At 53.0% G+C, this 19,986-nt stretch overlaps 1 protein-coding gene and 1 pseudogene across 1 annotated transcript in view; one reads left to right on the top strand and one right to left on the bottom strand.

The window, feature by feature from the left end:
* Positions 1-19,986, bottom strand: part of LOC146175270 (uncharacterized) — a 303,458-nt gene that overhangs the window by 216,055 nt on the left and 67,417 nt on the right. The window lies entirely within an intron of this gene.
* Positions 6,436-15,909, top strand: LOC146175271 (uncharacterized; annotated as a pseudogene).

Here is a 19,986-nt window from a genome sequence, read left to right as displayed (position 1 = left end):
AGAAGATTCCGAGACAGCGCGGCTAGGGCGAGGGCATGCTGCCCGAGTTCGTCGGGACCAAGAGCAGATCCTCTGAGTTCCTCCGGGCCCGGAGGTCCCGCTACTAGCCTCTGAGCCCATGCGCCGCGCCCTTACCGGTGCTCAGGCAACCTTCGTTTGAGACAGCCCTGTCGGCCGCCCGGGTCGTCATGGGAGGCGCGGGACCTGCTGCCCCTCCGGTGTTCCGCGCGCCGCCCGCGAAGGCGCACTGTTTTCTGTTCCAAGTGACATCCGACGCTACGGCGGACGTCATCGCAAACCGCATCAAGGCGTTTCTCGGCCGAAAGGGCTGAAGAGCCTCCAGCACAACCGAGGAATGATGTTCTTCATCGGCATGGCATCGGCATCGGCTGTGCGGAAGATGCACGTGGTAGGCACCTTCAACCTGGACGGCACTTCCGTCCCTGTAGCCTGCGTGGGCTCCGCCGTGGCCCAAGTGACGGCGTTCCATGTGCCGCGGTTCGTGGGAGACGCGGTGCTCGCGCCAGCACAGAGCTCCAATGGCAAGGTGCTCGACATCAACCATCCAGTCCTAAAGGGTCATCGGCAAAGCGAGTGGTCAGGGCGGAAACGAAGTAGGCGGTGCCAAAGTTCCTGACTGTCCTGGGCCAACGCGCAATGTTCTACTTACGAGGTGTTCGGTATTTGTGTTCCCGCTGCGGACAGGACGGCCACATCGGCAGCGGCGTGCCGTATACCGCGGTGCGCTCGCTGTGAAATATTTTGCGACGACAAGGCCGGATGCAGAGCGGCTTACAGGAGCTGCGGTGAAAGCCACGCCACAGCGGACTGCCTGCAGCCACGGTCCTATGCGGCGCCAGCTGCCTTACGTACCGACTCAAGGAAAGACCCACGGGACACGCCAGCAGTCCGAGTGCCGGTTGCCGGCGCGGACCTGACGACCAGCCACCCGAAGGAGCTCGAGTCCGCCCCCACGGTGGAAGCGGCCGGGAAGGGGCACGAGGGGTGGCCTTCAACCGAAGCGGAGTCGTTCGGCGCAGTCATTGCCGACCTGTTGCCGCCCCTTCCCAGAGTAGAGACTGACAGCGCCAACAGCAGCGACGAATCGAGCGCAACGTCGGACGCCATGGAGGAGATTCCTGAAAATGGCACGCCGATTTCGCCTAACAGGCGACTTGACGTTCGAGTAAGCGCCAGGCACGTTGTCTCTTCGAGATGCGGACCACAGGCGCCTCCTGTCAGGAGCCGGATAGCTGCTCCCATCAGCGACCGTGCATTGGAGTCAGCTGCGAGCGTCGCCAGGACCACGCAACAACCGGTGAACGAGGCCACAGACGACGCGACGGAGAAAATGGGCATTGTCAGACCGGACTACAAATGCACCACCCTCCACCATCGGAATCCGAAAGGCCCCACCACGAACTTTGCGGTCGAAAATTGCCGCGCGTGTCAAAAACCGCCCATGGCGGGGCTCTGTAGAATGCACGTTAAACCGTCGATGCTCCTAGCAGTCATGGGTGTTGTGCATTTGCTCTCCCTGAATGTTCGGGGATTCCGGTTCGTAGACAAACAGAGCGAGTTGATGCTGTTTGCCAGGAATAAGGCCGTCGACATCCTATGTTTACATGAATGCAATTTTCACATTCACCTCCAAGTTCTCTGTTCTTGATTATTTTCAATTGATGGATTCTCATATGTCGGGTATTGGTGTCGTTTTTTTAAACCCTTCCCTGCATGCGGGTGCTCATTGTAACTTCGGGCTGGACGACCGTACTCGCACGGTCGATTTCACCCTAAATCAGCGATGGGCGCACGCATCGGTTGTGTATGCGCCAGCACGGCAGTTCAGATGTTTTTGGCCGCCTCGATTCATTTTTGCTTGACCCTTCGGTTCAGTTTCGCTTTGAGACTAACTTGTCGTCACTAACTTGAATTGTGTTTTAAACCCCGTCCACGGACAGGGTTACAGTCGCCCTCATACCGGTGGCCGCGTGATCCGCGAACGCTTGTCCGACGCGTGAGTGCATTTTCACGGGGATTGGCTTGGAGAGCAGCGTGGGAGAAGGCGCAGTCAGCCAGTCGGCTGGGTACGTTTTTTCCACCAGAACTCGCTTTGTCGTCAGCTGCGAGGTTGTTGCGCTTCCTGCAGGCACTTGGTGCATTTCCGATCACTACCCTTTGTCAATCAGGCTCGACTTGGTGATTTAGCCAGTCATCACGGGCAGCTAGTCACGCGCGCCAGCTCGGGCGGCCTGTAGACCATTGGTTGGTTGTACAACTTTTAATTCCATCGGAAACGGGGAGTCGTGCGCCCGCGGATTAGAGGCTGGCAGGTAGCCCTTGGCTTCTTGCGGCCTTTTCCGCCAGATGGACGGTGCGGTGCTGGATCGCAGGGTCCGCGCTTCGCAGCAGGGTATCCCAGGCTTCTCTACTTGTAATATTTTGCCCTATCCCTGGAGATTGTGGGCACTCCCAAATTATGTGGTCGAGGGTCCCTTTCGCCCCACAGTGTTTGCAGAGATCATTGTCCCTAAAGTCTGGTAGCGCGTGAAACGCCCAGACCGGGTTCATGAACGTATTAGTTTGTAGCCGCCTCCACGCGACAGCTTCTCTATTATTAAGTCTAACATCTGGCGGGGGTACCAGTCTACGTCCCAATTTATAATGGTCGATGATTTCCCCGTAATTTTGCAGACGCTCGTCGTATGCCCAGTGTTCGGGGGGCTCGACGGCTACCCGGAAGTAGAGAGCTCGGGCTAGCTCGTGAGCCGCCTCGTTACCAGGGACGGCAGCGTGAGCGGGTGTCCAAATCAACTGAATTTTCCTATTTATTGTTCTTTGGGTGAGGATTTTGGCCGCCTCCGGCGATATCCTCCCCTTCCCAAAATTTTGAATGGCAGTTCTGCTGTCGCTAATTATGAACTTGGCTTCTGTTCCTACGCAAGCTAGCGCTATCGCAACTTCCTCCGCAGTCTCTATGTTGCGGCCTCTGATGGCTGCCGCGGATACCGGTGCCCCTCGGCCATCGACTACCGAAGCTACCGCCGCACCTGTTCTGCCACTTGCCGCATCAACATAGACTACTTCCTTTGCTCCCATATTCTTGAACCGTCGCTCTAGGGCTTCAGCTCGTTTGGCCCTTCTTTCGACATTAAATTCTGGATGCATATTCCTAGGGAAGGGGGGGACTACCAAGGCATTCCTGATTTCACTATTAATTGTGACTTTTTTTTTGAACTCCCCTGTCTGGGCTGAGGCCTACTTTTGCAAGGATTACCCTGCCCGTCTCGGTCGTGCTTAGTCTCTAATTGGGAGACTCGCACTGCCTCCGCCAATTCTGCCCACGTGTTATGCACCCCGAGTTCGAGCAATCGTTCGCTCGAGGTACCCATGGGCAGTCCTAACGCCTTCTTAACGCATCTTCGAATCAGGCAGTCTAACTTCTCTTTTTCGCCGGCCTTGATGTCCAGGTAGGGCGTGGCGTAACTGATTCTGCTTATTACGTATGCCTGGATTAGTTTTAGTAAATTTTTCTCCTTGAGGCCTCTTCCTTTAGTGGCGACCCTCCTCAAGAGCCCGAGGGTTTGCATCGCGTAACTTTCTAATTTTTTCAGGACCTCTCCGTTGTGACCGTGGGATTGAATGACCATCCCCAAAATCCTGATCTGATCTACTTTTGGCACCGGTTTGCCCTCCACCTGAATATGAAACTCCCCGCTATTCTTGCAGCGGAGGTACTTCGGGTTATAAACGAACAACTCAGATTTATGCGGGGAGCACGAAAGTCCCCTTTTAGCCGCGTAATCGACAATGATGTCGGTCGCTGCTTGCAGGCGTTCCTCCGTACTCGCATCGCTCCCATGGTTAATCCAGAGGTTAATATCGTCCGCATACATGCTAAAATTTAGCCCCTTGATTTGGTTAAGTTTACCCGGGAGGCCTCTCATTTCCACGTTGAATAGAAAAGGCGATAGCACTGAGCCCTGCGGTGTGCCTTTGTTTCCTAACTGTATCGTAGGAGATTCTAAATTTTGAAATATCATGCAGGCTTTTCTGCCCGATACGAAGTCTTTTATGTAGTTGTACGTTCTCTCCCCTACTCCGAGCACTTCGAGCCCTTCGAGAATAGCCTCGTGCCTGACATTGTCGAAGGCCTTGGTGAGGTCTAGGCCCAGGATCACTTTGGCGTCTCTCGATCGCGAGTCTATGATATCATGCTTTAGTCGGAGCATTACGTCCTGCGTGCACAAGTGTGGTCGGAAACCGACCATTTCGTGCGGCCACAGGTTGTTTTGCTCCATAAAGCACGTTAATCTTGTCTGTATTACGTGCTCCAGCAACTTCCCTACGCATGAGGTTAGGGAAATCGGTCTCAAATTTTCCAATTGCGGGGGTTTTCCCGGTTTGGGTATTAGTATTATGTTTGCCGTTTTCCACTGATCTGGCAACTGGCTCGTTTCCCAAACTTTTCCAATGAATTCCGTTAGTAGACTAATAGAGTCATCGTCTAGATTCCTTAGCATTTTATTGGTGATCCCATCGGGGCCCGGGGCTGATTTAGTTTTTAGTCTTACAATTTCCGCCCTAACCTCTGCCTCCGTGATGGGGGCGTCAAGCGCCTCATTGGGTGTGCCACCGTAGCTCGGGAGTGGGGAACGCTGGTTGTCTGCAACATACGTTTTTACTAACTTATTCATAAACGCCGCATCGTCTCCTTCAAAGGCGTGCCTGACTTTTGCCAATCTTACTCCCGATTGAGTTTTTGAATTTGTTGGGTCCAGCAGATGCCGGAGCATGCCCCACGTTTTGGAGAGATTCATGCCTCCCTCCATTTCGTCGCATCTGCTGAGCCAGTTTTGTTCGCACAATTTGATCGCGTAGCTTTCAATTTCCTTGTTATGCCTCGCGATTCGTCTTCTAAGATTCTTGTTCCACTTTTGTTTCTTCAGCCTGCGTTCCATGCTTTGTTTAGCGTCCCACATGTGGAGCAGTCGGCTATCTGCTATACCAGGAGCGTCGTCTCCTACCAGCGTCTTTGTCGCCTCACCAACGTGGCGTTTGAGTGCCTCCGTCCATTCCTCAATGTTCTCGATTCTTTCTAATTGCGCGGTTGCCCTGATTTCTCTAAATTGATCCCACTCTGTAACGGCCGGTTGGCACGCCCTGTGCGTCTTGACGCCCTCTTTGAGGACCGAAACGATAATGAAATGGTCACTGCCAAAATTTTGCTCAGAATTTTGCCAGTCTAAGCCCTGTAAGTTTTTTGAAAATGTCAGGTCTGGGGATGTGTCCGCGCATACGCTGTTACCCGTCCTCGTTGGATGATCGGGATCCGTATGGAGGGTGAGACCTAGCTCGTGCGTGTCCTCCCATAGCTGCCTACCTTTGGTGTCCTGTAAAGCATAGCCCCATTCTTGATGTCTGGCGTTGAAGTCACCACACCGATCTGTGACGTAGGCAAGATGCGGTGGCGCTTCTGTCGCCAGCGTGGGCTGACTGGGGATGAAAAGTAGGCTTAGCGCCCATAGGAATACATGGGAGCGAAATATTCCAAAGCAGTTTTCTAATTTCACGGATGTCTGTGATGTCGTTATTCAGTAGAGAGCAACCATGAACGCTCTAGAACAGATCGTGGAAGTGTGAAATCTCCTTACCGAGGGGAAGTATTTTTAAAACACCCCGAAACGTATGAGGGTGCGAGTTGAGAGAGCGATCCATTATAAACACATGTAAACACAACTTACCGCAACATTTTGCTCGGTTCAGCAGCGTTGTACCCTTCTCGTTTTTTGGTGAATGTCTTGTACGATGCCCCAACATAATGTTACACTGTCTGGCGACGACTTCAGACGCGCACCCTCCCGTTCTTTTATAGTATGCTTCGCTACCACCACACCCTAACCGATCCCTCCTGCCCCCATTGCAACAACCCCACCGCCACCTTCGCCCCAAATCCTGTTCCCGTGGCATATTCTGTTCAGCAGTTTTTCCGTTGCGCACGCGTCAGCGTTCGGAGCGGCGGGTTTGGAGCTGCGGCCGCTATCGCCGCTCCCTCCTTTTTTTCTTTCCGTTTCTCACGTGATGCATGCCTATAATAAGGCGAGCCTACTTCGCAAATAAACGGCCCTGATGGGGCTGGTGCAGGTGTGTCACCGCTGCTTGCGGCGGGGGCTGGCCTGGCACTGAATTTTTATCTGTTGTAGGCCGTCATTGCACACGCCACCGCTGGTGGTAGACGACGGCTGTTGTTGCGGCGCGCGTCTTTCTTTCCCTCTTGCTTTTCTTTCTTCTCTATATTCTCTTCTATCTGCACGAGGCAGCGGAGGTGGCTCAGCTACAGAGCCAGTAGCAGGCCCGTGCATTTTCTTCTTCTTCCTACAGCCACAACAACAACAACAACAACAACAACAAATAAACCGAGATTTTGCTCTCTCGATGACCGGCGTGGCTTCTGTTCCTTGGCGCGCCGCTGGCGGCCGTGGCGATGCCACAGTGGCGACGAGGATTGGCGACGCACAAGTCGTGAAACAAGAACCACAGCACCGGACTGCACCCTTGGAAGGCATGGCGCATCTCAAGCTACGAGACTTCGACGACAGTACAGGTAAGTGGAAACCATACCTTATCAAGGTTGAAGCATACTTTGAAGCAAACGCCATTGCAGATTCAGCAAAGAAGAGAGCATTGCTTGTGGCAGCATTAAGCACAAACACTGTCCAGATATTGGCAGCAAAAGTAGCTCCGCGTGCGCCAAAGGCATTGGCTTATGAAGAAGCAGTTGCAACCAGGAACGAGTATTACGACCCAAAAAGGAACGAAATCACTGAAAGGTACAAATTTTTTAACCGTTGCCAAGCCGAAGGGGAACCAATTCAGGCGTTTCTGAAGGAAATACGGCGGATTGCGGATAACTGCAACTTTGGAATCAGTCTAGACCGGATGCTACGGGATCGTATTGTTTGCGGTGTGAGGTCGAGTGCACTACAGAAAGCGGAGGCAATAGCAATGGCAGCAGAAGCCGCAGAAACCGATGTAAAAAAGGATGAACGCAGAGGAGACGCCACTACTTAAAAATAGAGCCATGCGGAAAGACGCCGAACAGAAGCGTTTCATCACCGAAACTTGCAGTAGATGCGGTAGGGAGAAACACGACGAAAACGCCTGCTTGTGGGCCAAGTCTCGGTGTTACCGGTGCGGGCGGAAAGTTTATCTCGCGCGAAAGTGCCGAAGTCATGTGTCGCATGCAGACAAGACGCGGGCGGTGAGAACCCACTCTTTGGCTGTCACAGAAGGCTCGTAGAGCCTTATGAAACAGAGACGTCGCATATTTGGACACTAGCGTCTGAAAAAAAAAAAAACATTTCTGGAGCCACCTATTCGCAGAGTATTCTCGTGGGGAGACTTTGAATAGAGGTAGATACCGGGTCGCCAATTTACGTCATCCCTCGCGGACTCTATGAGAAGAACCGCAAGCAGTGGCCAAGCCTGAAAGCATCAAACATGAAGTTGTACTGCTACGTAGGCCGCCTCCCTGTCCTGGGAGAACTTCAGTTACGCGTCCGCTACCAAGGGCCGTCCGTGGACGGCCCTTCAACTGTGTTAGATTGTGCGGGACCGAGCCTCTGTGGGCGTGACGTGCTTAATCTACTCAACAACGCAGGAGCTCTAATCTTGCAGATAGCAGCCCAAGACGTCTCGCCGGAAGACCGCAAAAGCAGCTACCGCATCAACAGCATTTTCTAAGACTACCAGGACGTCTTTTCTACCGATCTAGGCCTCATCAGTGGGCACCCGCTAGTCGGCACCTTAAAGAGGGAGTCATCCCAGATTTTGTAAGGCCCCGCCCATTCCATATGCATTGCACAATAAAGTGACACTGGAGTTGGACAGGCTAGTTTCTATAGGCATGCTGTCGCCAGTGAAGCATTCCGAATCGGCAACACCAATTGTAGTTGTGCTAAAGAAAAACGGCTGGGTCCAAATCTGCGGTGATTTTAAAGCCACTTTGAACCAAGCTTGTGCCACCGAACAATATCCATTGCCCGTTATTGATGACATGTTTGCCCGCTTAAGAGATGGTGACTGTTTCAGCACGCTGGACCTGCGAGATGCATACAACCAAATACCACTTGACGAAGCGGCAAAGGAAGTCTGCGTCATTGACACGCATAAAGGGATTTTCGTTTTAATAGGCTACCGTTCGGAATAGCATCGGCACCGGCAATTTTCCAGAGAAATATGGATGAGGTGCTGACAGACTTTCCGGGCATACAAGCTTACTGGACGATGTGCTTGTCTCAGAAAGAAAAAAACGACAGCAGTGAGCGATTAAGAAGCGTCCTACAACGCTTCCGAGAACGCGGACTGAAACTTAGATACGATTAGTGCGCACTTCGCGGACCGGCTGTATCTTATTTGGGGCACCGAATTGACCGAGACGGTCTTCCCCGATAGAAAAGAACGTTCAGGCGATTGTAAAGGCACCAAACCCGCGTCGCGGAACTGCGTGCATTTCTCGGAATGCTGACGTTTTACACCAAGTTCCTACCTAACATGTCGACTACTCTTTTCCCATTATATCAGCTGTTCGAAAAGATTGCACGCTGGCGCTGGAAAGAGGAACAGGAATCCACATTTAATGCGGCTAAACAAAGGCTTCAGGCTGCCCACGTTCTTGTGCTTTTCGATCCGCGAAAGGAATTGAAATTGGAATGCGACGCGTTCCCTCAGAGTGTGGGAGCAGTTGTTCCACACAGTCGGGAACGCTCATAGGCCAATTGGGTTCCGTTCTAAAACATTAACAAGAGCTGAACGGAACTATTCCCCACTAGAACGAGAGGCATTAGCACTCATTTTTGGTGTAATAAAATTTCGTGACTACCTTCTAGGGAGAGAGTTCACACTGGTAACCGACCACCAGCCGCTTCTGGGCCTGCTGAGACCAGATCTTCAGATACCAACAATGGCCACCACACGCATCCAGCGCTGGGAATTCTTCTTCGGGGCCTACCACTACAAGTTGCAGTACACTCCTGGAAAGCAGATGCTCAACTCCGATGCCCTGAGCCGCCTACCACAAAGAGCTCCAGAACCTGTCGCGGATGGTGAACCTCCAGAATACGTATTATCCCTAGAAAGACTGGACGAAGGTGGTGTGACAACACGTGAGCTCATTGCCTTGACAGCCGCCGACCCCGTTTTGACTGAGATTAAATGTTACGTTACGAACGGGTTGCCCTGAACCGCAAAATCATTACACCATTTCATACGGCCAATCTTTGACCGGAAGCTGGAATTGGCAGTGACGCATGAGCTAGTGTACTGCGGAAATCGTGTGGTAATACTGAAAGAAGCTCGTACAAGGGTGTTGCGTCTTCTGCATGAGACGCACCAGGGATCGTCGGCTATGAAAGCAGTTGCACGTTCTCTGTTTTGGTGGCCAGGGTTGGATAATGACATTGAGGAAATATCAGCTACTTGTTAGAACTGCATCCAGAGCCTGCCGATGCCAACGGCCGCTTCGCCAGTTAAGTGGCCATCCACCAATGAAAAGTGGTCGCGTATTCACGTGGATTTTGCAGGTCCAATCGCAGGAAAAATGATCCTGGTAGTTGTCGACTCGCATACTAAATGGATTGAAGCCATACCACTGGCGCATGGCAACACTGAAACAACTATTAGCTGCCTTCGTTCCATTTTTAGTTGGTTCGGGGTCCTACGAACGTTAGTCTCTGACAACGGTACGCAATTTAATAGCCAGGAATTTGCTATATTTGCAAAAAAAAAAAAACATAATATAGTGCATCTACGGTGCGTCTCTACCACCCTTAGTCGAATGAAGCCGAAGAAAGAGCTGTGAGAACAGTGAAGGATGGGCTTCGCAAAATAAAAGAAGGGAAGTTGGAGGACAATCTAGTACGACTGTTGTTCAACTACCGCAGGACTCCGCAGAAAAGTGGCTAATCCCCCGCGGAGATGCTTTTGGGTTACCAATTACGATCCCGGCTGGACTCGTGTTTTCCTTCTAAGCTTGCAGAGCCACCGCAGGGTCAAGATGCCTGGACACCACTGCCCGAGTCAAATGTTTACGTGCGGAACTACGGTATACAGGGGACAGGTGGATATCGGGACGGCTCACGACGGCGTCCGGTTCCAGGATGGCCACGGTATCAACCCCAATGGGCCTGGCCCAGCGACATGTAGATCAAGTTCATTTGCAACGCGGATGTACATCGGATGATCACCAGCTCGAAAGTGATGTGATTGAGCAAAACCCCCCTGTTAGCTCGCCGACTGCAGACCATACTACTCCTACGACCTGCATCCCCAGCGGCTCAACCTCTCCGAAACAGTTTCCCGACATCGCTTCTCCAGGTCAGCCTACGACCAAACCAGCACAGACAGAGAAAGCCGCAAGAAGCCCCGAACAAACCATTAGGCATTCTACGAGGCAACGCAGACCGGTGCAGCGTTTCCAAAATTTTAAGGAGAAAGGTGGCATATTATGTTCAGCAGTTTTTCCGTTGCGCACACGTCAGCGTTCGGAGCGGCGGCCGCTATCGCCGCTCCCACCTTTTTCCCTTTCCATTTCTCACGTGACGCATGCCTGTAAAAAGGCAAGCCTACTTCGCAAATAAACCGAGATTTTTCTCTCTTGCTGACCGGCGTGGCTGCTTTGGCGCACCGCTGGCGGCCGTGGCGATGCTACAGTTCAATGCCCGGCGGATTCTCCTTCGCGAGGTCTGGAGCTCCTCCCCACCTGGGAGGACTGGGAGATCTGATGCACTCTGAGGAACCGGTTCGGCAGAAGATAGCCACAGATTGGGCTGCCGACGTCATGAACAATAGGAACGTGAACGTTTGAGTGTAGTCGGGCCGTGCGGAGGCGCAAGGGCATGCATTCCCCAAACTGCTTAGTTTTAATAAAGTTATTAGTACTACTGGTCTGTGTCGCGTGTCTTTCTTTCTTAGTGCCCGTTTTTTTTTTTTCGCGCTACAGTTATGTGGAAGATCCTGGCTTGGTACTTTGTGTTGCGTCGCCGCAAGTCGTATCGCCGAGCGAGTCGTCGGGCTTCCTCTGCACACTGCAGGTAGGTCGGTTTGTTGGAGCAAAAGCTTCATTCGCTACGATTCAGCAATTTTGCGTGGCTCCAATTTCCCCGCATGTTTGGTGGAGGGAGGAGGAGGGTGGCTGTTCCTGACCCTACGAGGGTGGGACTGATAGGTTAACGCCGCTTTTATATGTTTTAGGTCGTTATTACACCCGCTACTGCTTCGGTGGTGGATAACGGCTTTTGCGACGCGCGTCTTTCTATCGTTTTTCTTTCTTCTCTATTTCTCTTGATTTGTTGTTGTGGCTGTAGCAAGAAGGAAAAGAAAATCCACGGCGGGCCTGCTACTAGCTCTGTAGCTGAGCCATCTCTGCTGCCCAGTGCCGACATACCAGAAAATAGAGAAGGAAAAAGATGAGGGAGAGAAAGACGCGCACCGCAACAACAGTCGTCGTCCACCATCGATGCAGTGGCGGGTGCAATGACGGCCTACAACAGATAAAATTCGGTGGCTGGCTAGCCCCCGCCGCAAGCGGCGTTGACCTGCCCTTGGTTGGTTGGTTGGTAGGTTCATAGGAAGGGAAAGGCGCAGTATCTGTCACACTTGCTCTGTGGACACCTGAACCGCGCCGAAGAGAAGAGAGGAAGGTGGGAGTGAAAGCGGAAAGAGAGAAAGGGGAGACTTAGTGGAGGGCTACGGGGTAATTTCGAGCACCTGGGGATCTTTAACGTGCGCTGACATCGCACAGCACACGGACGCCACTTCGTTTCGCCTCCAGCGAAACGCAGCCGCCAAGGTCGGGTTCGAACCCGGGAACTCACCCGTTACAAAGGGACTAGCTAACACTATCATCATCATCCTCGAAGGGCCAGGAACTGCCATCCTTCACCACCTCCCCCTCTCTTCTGTCCGCACGAGGCAGCGGAGGTAGCTCAGCTACAGGGCCCCGCCGGGGTGGTGCAGTGGTAAGACGCCCGACTACTGTGCCGGAGTACCCGGGTTCGAACCCGACCTCGGCGGCTGCTTTTCGATGGAGGCGAAACGAAGAGGCGTCGTGTGCTGTGCGATGTCAGCGCACGTCAAAGATCCCCAGGTGGTCGAAATTACTCCATAGCCCTCCACTGCGGCTCCTGTTTCTCTCTTTCCACTTTCACTCCCACCTTCCTCCCTTCTCTTACGGCGCGGTTGCGGTGTCCACAGAAAAAAAAGTGAGACAGTTACCGCGCCTTTCCCTTCCTATAAATAAATCAATCAGCTCAGCTACAGAGCCCCGCCGGGGGGGTGCAGTGGTAAGACGCCCGACTACTGTGCCGGAGTACCCGGGTTCGAATCCGACCTCGGCGGCTGCGTTTCGGTGGAGGCGAAACGAAGAGGCGTCCGTGTGCTGTGCGATGTCAGCGCACGTTAAAGATCCCCAGGTGGTCGAAATTACTCCGTAGCCCTCCACTACGGCTCCTCGTTCTCTCTTTCTACTTTCACTCCCGCCTTCCTCCCTTCCCTTACGGCGCGGTTGAGGTGTCCACAGAAAACAAGTGAGACAGTTACCGCGCCTTTACCTTCCTATAAATCAATCAGCTCAGCTACAGAGCCGGTAGCAGGCTTTTTGCTGCTGCTGCTGCTGCTGCTGCTGCTGCTGCTGCTGCTGCTGCTGCTGCTGCTGCTGCTGCTGCTGCTGCTGCTGCTGCTGCTGCTGCTGCTGCTGCTGCTGCTGCTGCTGCTGCTGCTGCTGCTGCTGCTGCTGCTGCTGCTGCTGCTGCTGCTGCTGCTGCTGCTGCTGCTGCTGCTGCTGCTGCTGCTGCTGCTGCTGCTGCTGCTGCTGCTGCTGCTGCTGCTGCTGCTGCTGCTGCTGCTGCTGCTGCTGCTGCTGCTGCTGCTGCTGCTGCTGCTGCTGCTGCTGCTGCTGCTGCTGCTGCTGCTGCTGCTGCTGCTGCTGCTGCTGCTGCTGCTGCTGCTGCTGCTGCTGCTGCTGCTGCTGCTGCTGCTGCTGCTGCTGCTGCTGCTGCTGCTGCTGCTGCTGCTGCTGCTGCTGCTGCTGCTGCTGCTGCTGCTGCTGCTGCTGCTGCTGCTGCTGCTGCTGCTGCTGCTGCTGCTGCTGCTGCTGCTGCTGCTGCTGCTGCTGCTGCTGCTGCTGCTGCTGCTGCTGCTGCTGCTGCTGCTGCTGCTGCTGCTGCTGCTGCTGCTGCTGCTGCTGCTGCTGCTGCTGCTGCTGCTGCTGCTGCTGCTGCTGCTGCTGCTGCTGCTGCTGCTGCTGCTGCTGCTGCTGCTGCTGCTGCTGCTGCTGCTGCTGCTGCTGCTGCTGCTGCTGCTGCTGCTGCTGCTGCTGCTGCTGCTGCTGCTGCTGCTGCTGCTGCTGCTGCTGCTGCTGCTGCTGCTGCTGCTGCTGCTGCTGCTGCTGCTGCTGCTGCTGCTGCTGCTGCTGCTGCTGCTGCTGCTGCTGCTGCTGCTGCTGCTGCTGCTGCTGCTGCTGCTGCTGCTGCTGCTGCTGCTGCTGCTGCTGCTGCTGCTGCTGCTGCTGCTGCTGCTGCTGCTGCTGCTGCTGCTGCTGCTGCTGCTGCTGCTGCTGCTGCTGCTGCTGCTGCTGCTGCTGCTGCTGCTGCTGCTGCTGCTGCTGCTGCTGCTGCTGCTGCTGCTGCTGCTGCTGCTGCTGCTGCTGCTGCTGCTGCTGCTGCTGCTGCTGCTGCTGCTGCTGCTGCTGCTGCTGCTGCTGCTGCTGCTGCTGCTGCTGCTGCTGCTGCTGCTGCTGCTGCTGCTGCTGCTGCTGCTGCTGCTGCTGCTGCTGCTGCTGCTGCTGCTGCTGCTGCTGCTGCTGCTGCTGCTGCTGCTGCTGCTGCTGCTGCTGCTGCTGCTGCTGCTGCTGCTGCTGCTGCTGCTGCTGCTGCTGCTGCTGCTGCTGCTGCTGCTGCTGCTGCTGCTGCTGCTGCTGCTGCTGCTGCTGCTGCTGCTGCTGCTGCTGCTGCTGCTGCTGCTGCTGCTGCTGCTGCTGCTGCTGCTGCTGCTGCTGCTGCTGCTGCTGCTGCTGCTGCTGCTGCTGCTGCTGCTGCTGCTGCTGCTGCTGCTGCTGCTGCTGCTGCTGCTGCTGCTGCTGCTGCTGCTGCTGCTGCTGCTGCTGCTGCTGCTGCTGCTGCTGCTGCTGCTGCTGCTGCTGCTGCTGCTGCTGCTGCTGCTGCTGCTGCTGCTGCTGCTGCTGCTGCTGCTGCTGCTGCTGCTGCTGCTGCTGCTGCTGCTGCTGCTGCTGCTGCTGCTGCTGCTGCTGCTGCTGCTGCTGCTGCTGCTGCTGCTGCTGCTGCTGCTGCTGCTGCTGCTGCTGCTGCTGCTGCTGCTGCTGCTGCTGCTGCTGCTGCTGCTGCTGCTGCTGCTGCTGCTAAACGAGCTGCCAGAGCAGAGGCCCAGCGCTGTCGCCGCCAGAATCCAGAGCTGTAAGCGAGGCTGAAGCAACGGCAGGGTTCGCACCGCCGAAGCGGAGGCTCATCGCCACCGTCGAGAGCAACCAGGTGTAAGCGGCTGAAGCAGAAGCTCATCGCCGCCGCCGAGAAGGGAGTCTTTGTTAAAGGAATACGTGTGAAAAAAAAAATTCTGTGATAGCACATACATGTGTTGCTCGATTTCTTTGCCTCAATCTATCGAGAAGGTGAAACAGCTCAAATTTCGCATTAGGAAGTAACGTAATCGTCGGGAATTTTTTTCTTCTTCCTTCGGTCGCAACTACAAAATTTCCACCGTGGTTGTACCGCTCTTTCCACTTTCACTCAAACCCAAACCTTTCCTCCTCTTCGCACGCGGCAGCGGAGGTGGCTCAGCTACAGAGCCGGTAGCAGGCTCGTGCGTTTTCTTTTCCTTCTTCCTTCAGTCGCAACTACAACTTTTCCACCCTGGTTGTACCGCTCTTTCCACTTTCACATCCTTTCTCCTCTCCTTTACGGTTCAGGTGTCTACAGAACAGTGTGACAGATAATGCTGCTTTCCTTTCCTATGAACCGATTAAAAAACACAGGGAACCCTGGGTTGTTCGATGTCTGAAGAACCTTGAAGGTCAAAAACGTATACCGCGCTTTTCCTTTCTTATGAACTAATGTACAATATACCAAAAAAAAATGAAAATATTATTATCTGCAGGTGTGAACAATTACGTGACGTCCAATCAAAAGTATAAGGTGGTGGTGGTAAAACATTTATTGTGGGAACCAGGGTACATTAAAAGGGTTTAAGTGGTTCCTGATCCCGGCTGGTGTCTGTCAGGCCGTGCCTGGCAGCGACCGCTTCTGCCCAGTCAATCAGCATCTTTTGCACTGCTGGGTCCGAGCTGGAGACCGCGATCTCCCAACCCTCTTGGTCCGTGAAGCCCCATTGGGGCGGTGGCTTCAAATCTTCGCATAGAAAAATTGTGATTGAAGGTGGCTCTAGGTGTGCCACATAGAGAGCATGTGGGATCATACCGGCCCGTGTGTGCCAAGGCCAATCATTCTGGAGAGGGAAAGGTTCTGGCTTGTAGCTTGTAGATTATTTGTTGGGGTTTTGAGAGAGAGGTGTGAGGTGGGGGATATAAGAGTCGCTGTTCTCGGTAGGGAAGTGTTATGTCATGATAGGTGAGAAGTCTGTCCCGCGTGTTTCCCCAGTCTTCGGTATGCCCCACTCGGTTGGCGTGCGCTCGAGCAGTTGAGTGGGCTGCCTCGTTACCGAGGTTTCCTGCATAGCCTGGTGCCCAGACGATGTGAATGGGTCGGGGAGCTATGCAACCAGGGGTTAAGATTTGATGGGCGATTGGGTGTATTTTCCCTTTTGCGAATGGCCGTTTTAGAATCGCAAAAGATGAGTGTGACAGTGGAAGAGGAGATGGCTAGCGCTATGGCTGCCTCTTAGGCTTTGGTCGACGTTTCTGCTTTGACAGAGGCAGAAACTATGTGATTGAAGTTATAAGAAATCACACTGGTGACATAGGCCGTGGGGTGACTGTATCTGCCGCGTCTACGTAGGCCGCTTCGGTGTCAGTCGAGTGAGCTTTGTGTAACGCCTTCGCTCGAGCTTCTCGTCATGCCTTGTGGTGAGCAGGGTGCATAATTTTAGCTAGGGGTTGTACGGTAAGGTTGTCGCGGATGAGTTAGGGGACTAGGTGGCTGTTTTCAATTGGTGGATCAATTGGTTGGAGTTTTAGCACTGCGAAAATGAATCTAAATAAAACTTGAAATTTCTCCAACCAACACTTTTATTTTATAAAACCCGACGTTTCGGAGCCGGCTCGGCTCCTTCTTCAGGGGTGCATGACGCGGGGCTGCGTGCAGCTATAAGTAAAGGATTGGTCGAGGGGGAGAAGGTGGGGGGGGGAGAATGGGGAGGGGGTGAGATGTGTGAAAAAGAAATGAGAAGGAAGGAGGGGGGTTTAGACGAGTGAGGGTGCCGCAGGAGCAGGTGTGCTCGCTGGCGACTTTTTTCTTTTCTTCTGTGAAGTGACCAGGAGAGAGCGAAGACCTTGCAAGTATACAGCAGGGAGGTTGCCTATTGTCCGGTTGATGTTATTTGCGGTCGGCTGTATGTGCCATGACTCGAGGAGGCGTCTTTTGCGGTAATTGGTCTCGGTCTCCAGGATGAATGTTTCTTCGAAATTTATTCTGTGGTCGGAATCTTCTGAATGTTCAGCTACGGGGTTGCGTTCTCTTGAAAAATTTCGCACATCGTTCTTGTGTTGCCGAATTCTTTTTTTTTAGGTTTTTTGTTTCGCCAATGTAGCTAGCATCACAGTCGGCGCAGGGAATTTTGTAGACAATGCCTTGGGCTCTTTCTCTTGGTGGTCGATCTTTGGGGAAGGGTAGCAGGCTCCCCAAAGTGTTTGAAGGCTTGTGCGCCACTCGACATCCCTCTTTTCTTAGAATACGGGCGATGGTTTCGCTGGCGCCTCGGACATAGGGGACAGTGACGTACTTTTGAGATGTAGTTGTTTGCTGCTGGTTATTTTCTTCCCGGGGCCTGTCGTTGCGTTTTTGGCGGCGAATGATATTCCGGATAAATTTTTTTGGGTAGCCGTTCATGGTTAGTTCCTTGAATATTAAGCGTTTTTCGTTTGCTTTGTCGGGCTCTGTGGTGCAATGTGTTTCCACTCTTTGTAATAAGGTCTTCACAACTGGCGCTTTATGGCTTGTCGGGTGGTTCGAAGTGAAATGCAGATATCGCCCTGTGTGGGTGGGTTTTCGGTATACGGCGAATCGCAGACGGTTGTTTTTTCGGGTCACCAGAACGTCCAAAAACGGCAGGGCGCCTCGCTTCTCCATTTCTAGGGTGAACTGGATCTCCGGTTGTATGGAATTTAGATGAGAGAGGAAATTTTGGACTTCAGATTTCTTAATAATTGAGAAACAGTCATCGACATATCTCAGAAAAATTTTTGGCGGTGGTCGGAAAGAGTTGAGAGCTCGTTCTTCGATGTGCTGCATAGTTATATTCGCCATAGCGACAGAGATGGAGGCACCCATTGGTGTTCCCTTAACTTGTTTGTAGAATTCTCCTCGGCATGAGAAGTATGTGTTTGATAAGCATAGTTCCAGAAGGCGGCATACCTCGTCTACACTGAGTGGGGTTCGTGCGCTGAGTGTATCGTCGCGTTGTAGGGCTTCTCGAGTGGCGGCCAACGCGAGATATACAGGGAGATTTGTGAAAAGGGACACCACGTCAAAGGAAACGAGGCACTCGTCGGCCTCAAGGCACACCTGGGATACGAGTTCGATGAAATGCCCGGCGTGTCGGACGTGGGTCGCGGTTTTCCCCGTGATTAGTGTTATGAGCTTGTGCAGGTATTCCGACCACGAACAGAGGGGGGAGAAATGGCAGTCGACAATCGGGCGTAGAGGAGTCCCAGGTTTATGGACTTTGGGCAGATCGTAGAAGGCTGGGGCTGATCCGTTGGTGCACGATAACTGCAGGTAGAGGTTTCGGTGGTTTGGGAGGTTTTTGAAAACTTCTTTTAATACCTTGTTCAATTTTGCCTGGGTACTTGTTGTGTTGTCCTTCTTCAATTTTTCGTATTCTTGACTGTTGAGTAGAGAAGAAATTTTCTCGTCATAGTCCTGTCTGTCCAGAACGACTGTTGTGTTGCCTTTGTCCGCTGGGAGGATTACGATGGTCGTGTCTCTCTGGAGGTCTTTGAGCGCCTGCCATTCATCCCGTGGTAGATTCTCTTCTTTTCGGTGTGAATGCATACCTTTCAGTACTCCGACTGTTTTGAGCCTAACTTCTTCTCGAGGACCTGTTTTCAGCTGTTGGAGGCCGTCTTCAAGAGCAGATAGAATTTTCGGGAGAGGAGGTCCGTGAGCCTGAATATTGAATTTGTGTCCCTTGGCCAGAATTGAAGTTTCGGCGGGTGTTAGATTTCTGGAAGACAGGTTCGTGACCACGTTTGAATGGTCAGTAGGGGCGTTGTCAGGTCGAGGTTGTAATTCTGCCAGCTTCTTCATTTGCTTGGTGCAGTGTTTGTTGGCTTCGGAAGCTGCTGTCTCCTGGGCGAAGGCCTCAATGGGTGTTAGAAGCTTGGGCGTCCTGTGCTCGAGCTGTCGACGAGCAAAAAAGGCGTCGGTTTCTTTTTTCTTGATCACTGTGCGGCACTCCCGTATCCGAGCAGTTACTAGGTGTTGTTCTGCCTTGTCGATGATGTTTCGTCCTTCCGGTGTGGAGACCGGGCGTCGGAGACGTAGGCAGTGCGGTATGACCTTGGTATCCTTGCACTTCTGGTTGAACTCCAGGTGTGTTTGGTACACCGAGATACTCTTCATAGTCTTGACGTACTTCTTTGCAAGCTGCATAGCTTGCAATGTTATGTTCAGCTACGCAACCCCATAGCTGAACATTCAGAAGATTCCGACCACAGAATAAATTTCGAAGAAACATTCATCCTGGAGACCGAGACCAATTACCGCAAAAGACGCCTCCTCGAGTCATGGCACATACAGTCGCCCGCAAATAACATCAACCGGACAATAGGCAACCTCCCTGCTGTATACTTGCAAGGTCTCCGCTCTCTCCTGGCCACTTCACAGAAGAAAAGAAAAAAGTCGCCAGCGAGCACACCTGCTCCTGCGGCAGCCTCACTCGTCTAAACCCCCCTCCTTCCTTCTCATTTCTTTCACACACATCTCACCCCCTCCCCATTCTCCCCCCCCCCCCCCCACCTTCTTCTCCCCCTCGACCATTCCTTTACTTATAGCTGCACGCAGCCCCGCGTCATGCACCCCTGAAGAAGGAGCCGAGCCGGCTCCGAAACGTCGGGTTTTATAAAATAAAAGTGTTGGTTGGAGAAATTTCAAGTTTTATTTAGTTATCAACCCAACCAGACAGGCAAATCTGTCGAAATGTTTAGCTTTCGAGAATGAATCTGCCCGTCTCTGTGGAGGAAAGTCTGTGGATCTGGGCAGTACGATGAGCTTCCACTAGTTCTTAGATTGTGTTGTGCACTCCCATGTTTAGGAGGCGCGTGGTAGGATTATTTTTCGGGAGGTATAAGGCTCCTTCCTAACCCCAAAACCTAATTTATGATCCGCCAGGGTGACGCAGGTTTGCACTTCGAACAACCTTAAAGATCAAAGACAGATATTGCGCCCTTCCTTTCTTATAAACCAATGTACAATATACAAGAAAAGAATATGAATCTTGAAGTGGTTAGGCGTCGGTGTACACAATTATGTGGAATCTACTCAAAAGATTAAGGACGTTAAACCCCCACAAACCAAACCAAAACTTTCTTAGCGGGTGATAAACAAGCGATCGCTGCAACACTCAAATTTCGCTCTATCACTAGGTTCATCATCATTATCATCAGCCTGACTATACCCACTGCAGGGCGAATGCCTCTCCCATATTTCTCCACTTAACCCGGTTCTCTGCTAGCTGCATCCACCTGACCCCTGCGAACTTCTTAATCTCATCCGCCCACCTAACGTTCTACCGCCCCCTGCT

The sequence above is a fragment of the Amblyomma maculatum genome, chromosome 11 (assembly GCF_055883805.1).
Source record: "Amblyomma maculatum isolate TAMU_Amacu chromosome 11, ASM5588380v1, whole genome shotgun sequence".
Taxonomy (NCBI): Eukaryota; Metazoa; Arthropoda; class Arachnida; order Ixodida; family Ixodidae; genus Amblyomma; species Amblyomma maculatum.
The sequence above is the reverse complement of the archived record's forward strand: the minus strand, read 5'-3'. Positions and strand labels throughout refer to the sequence as shown.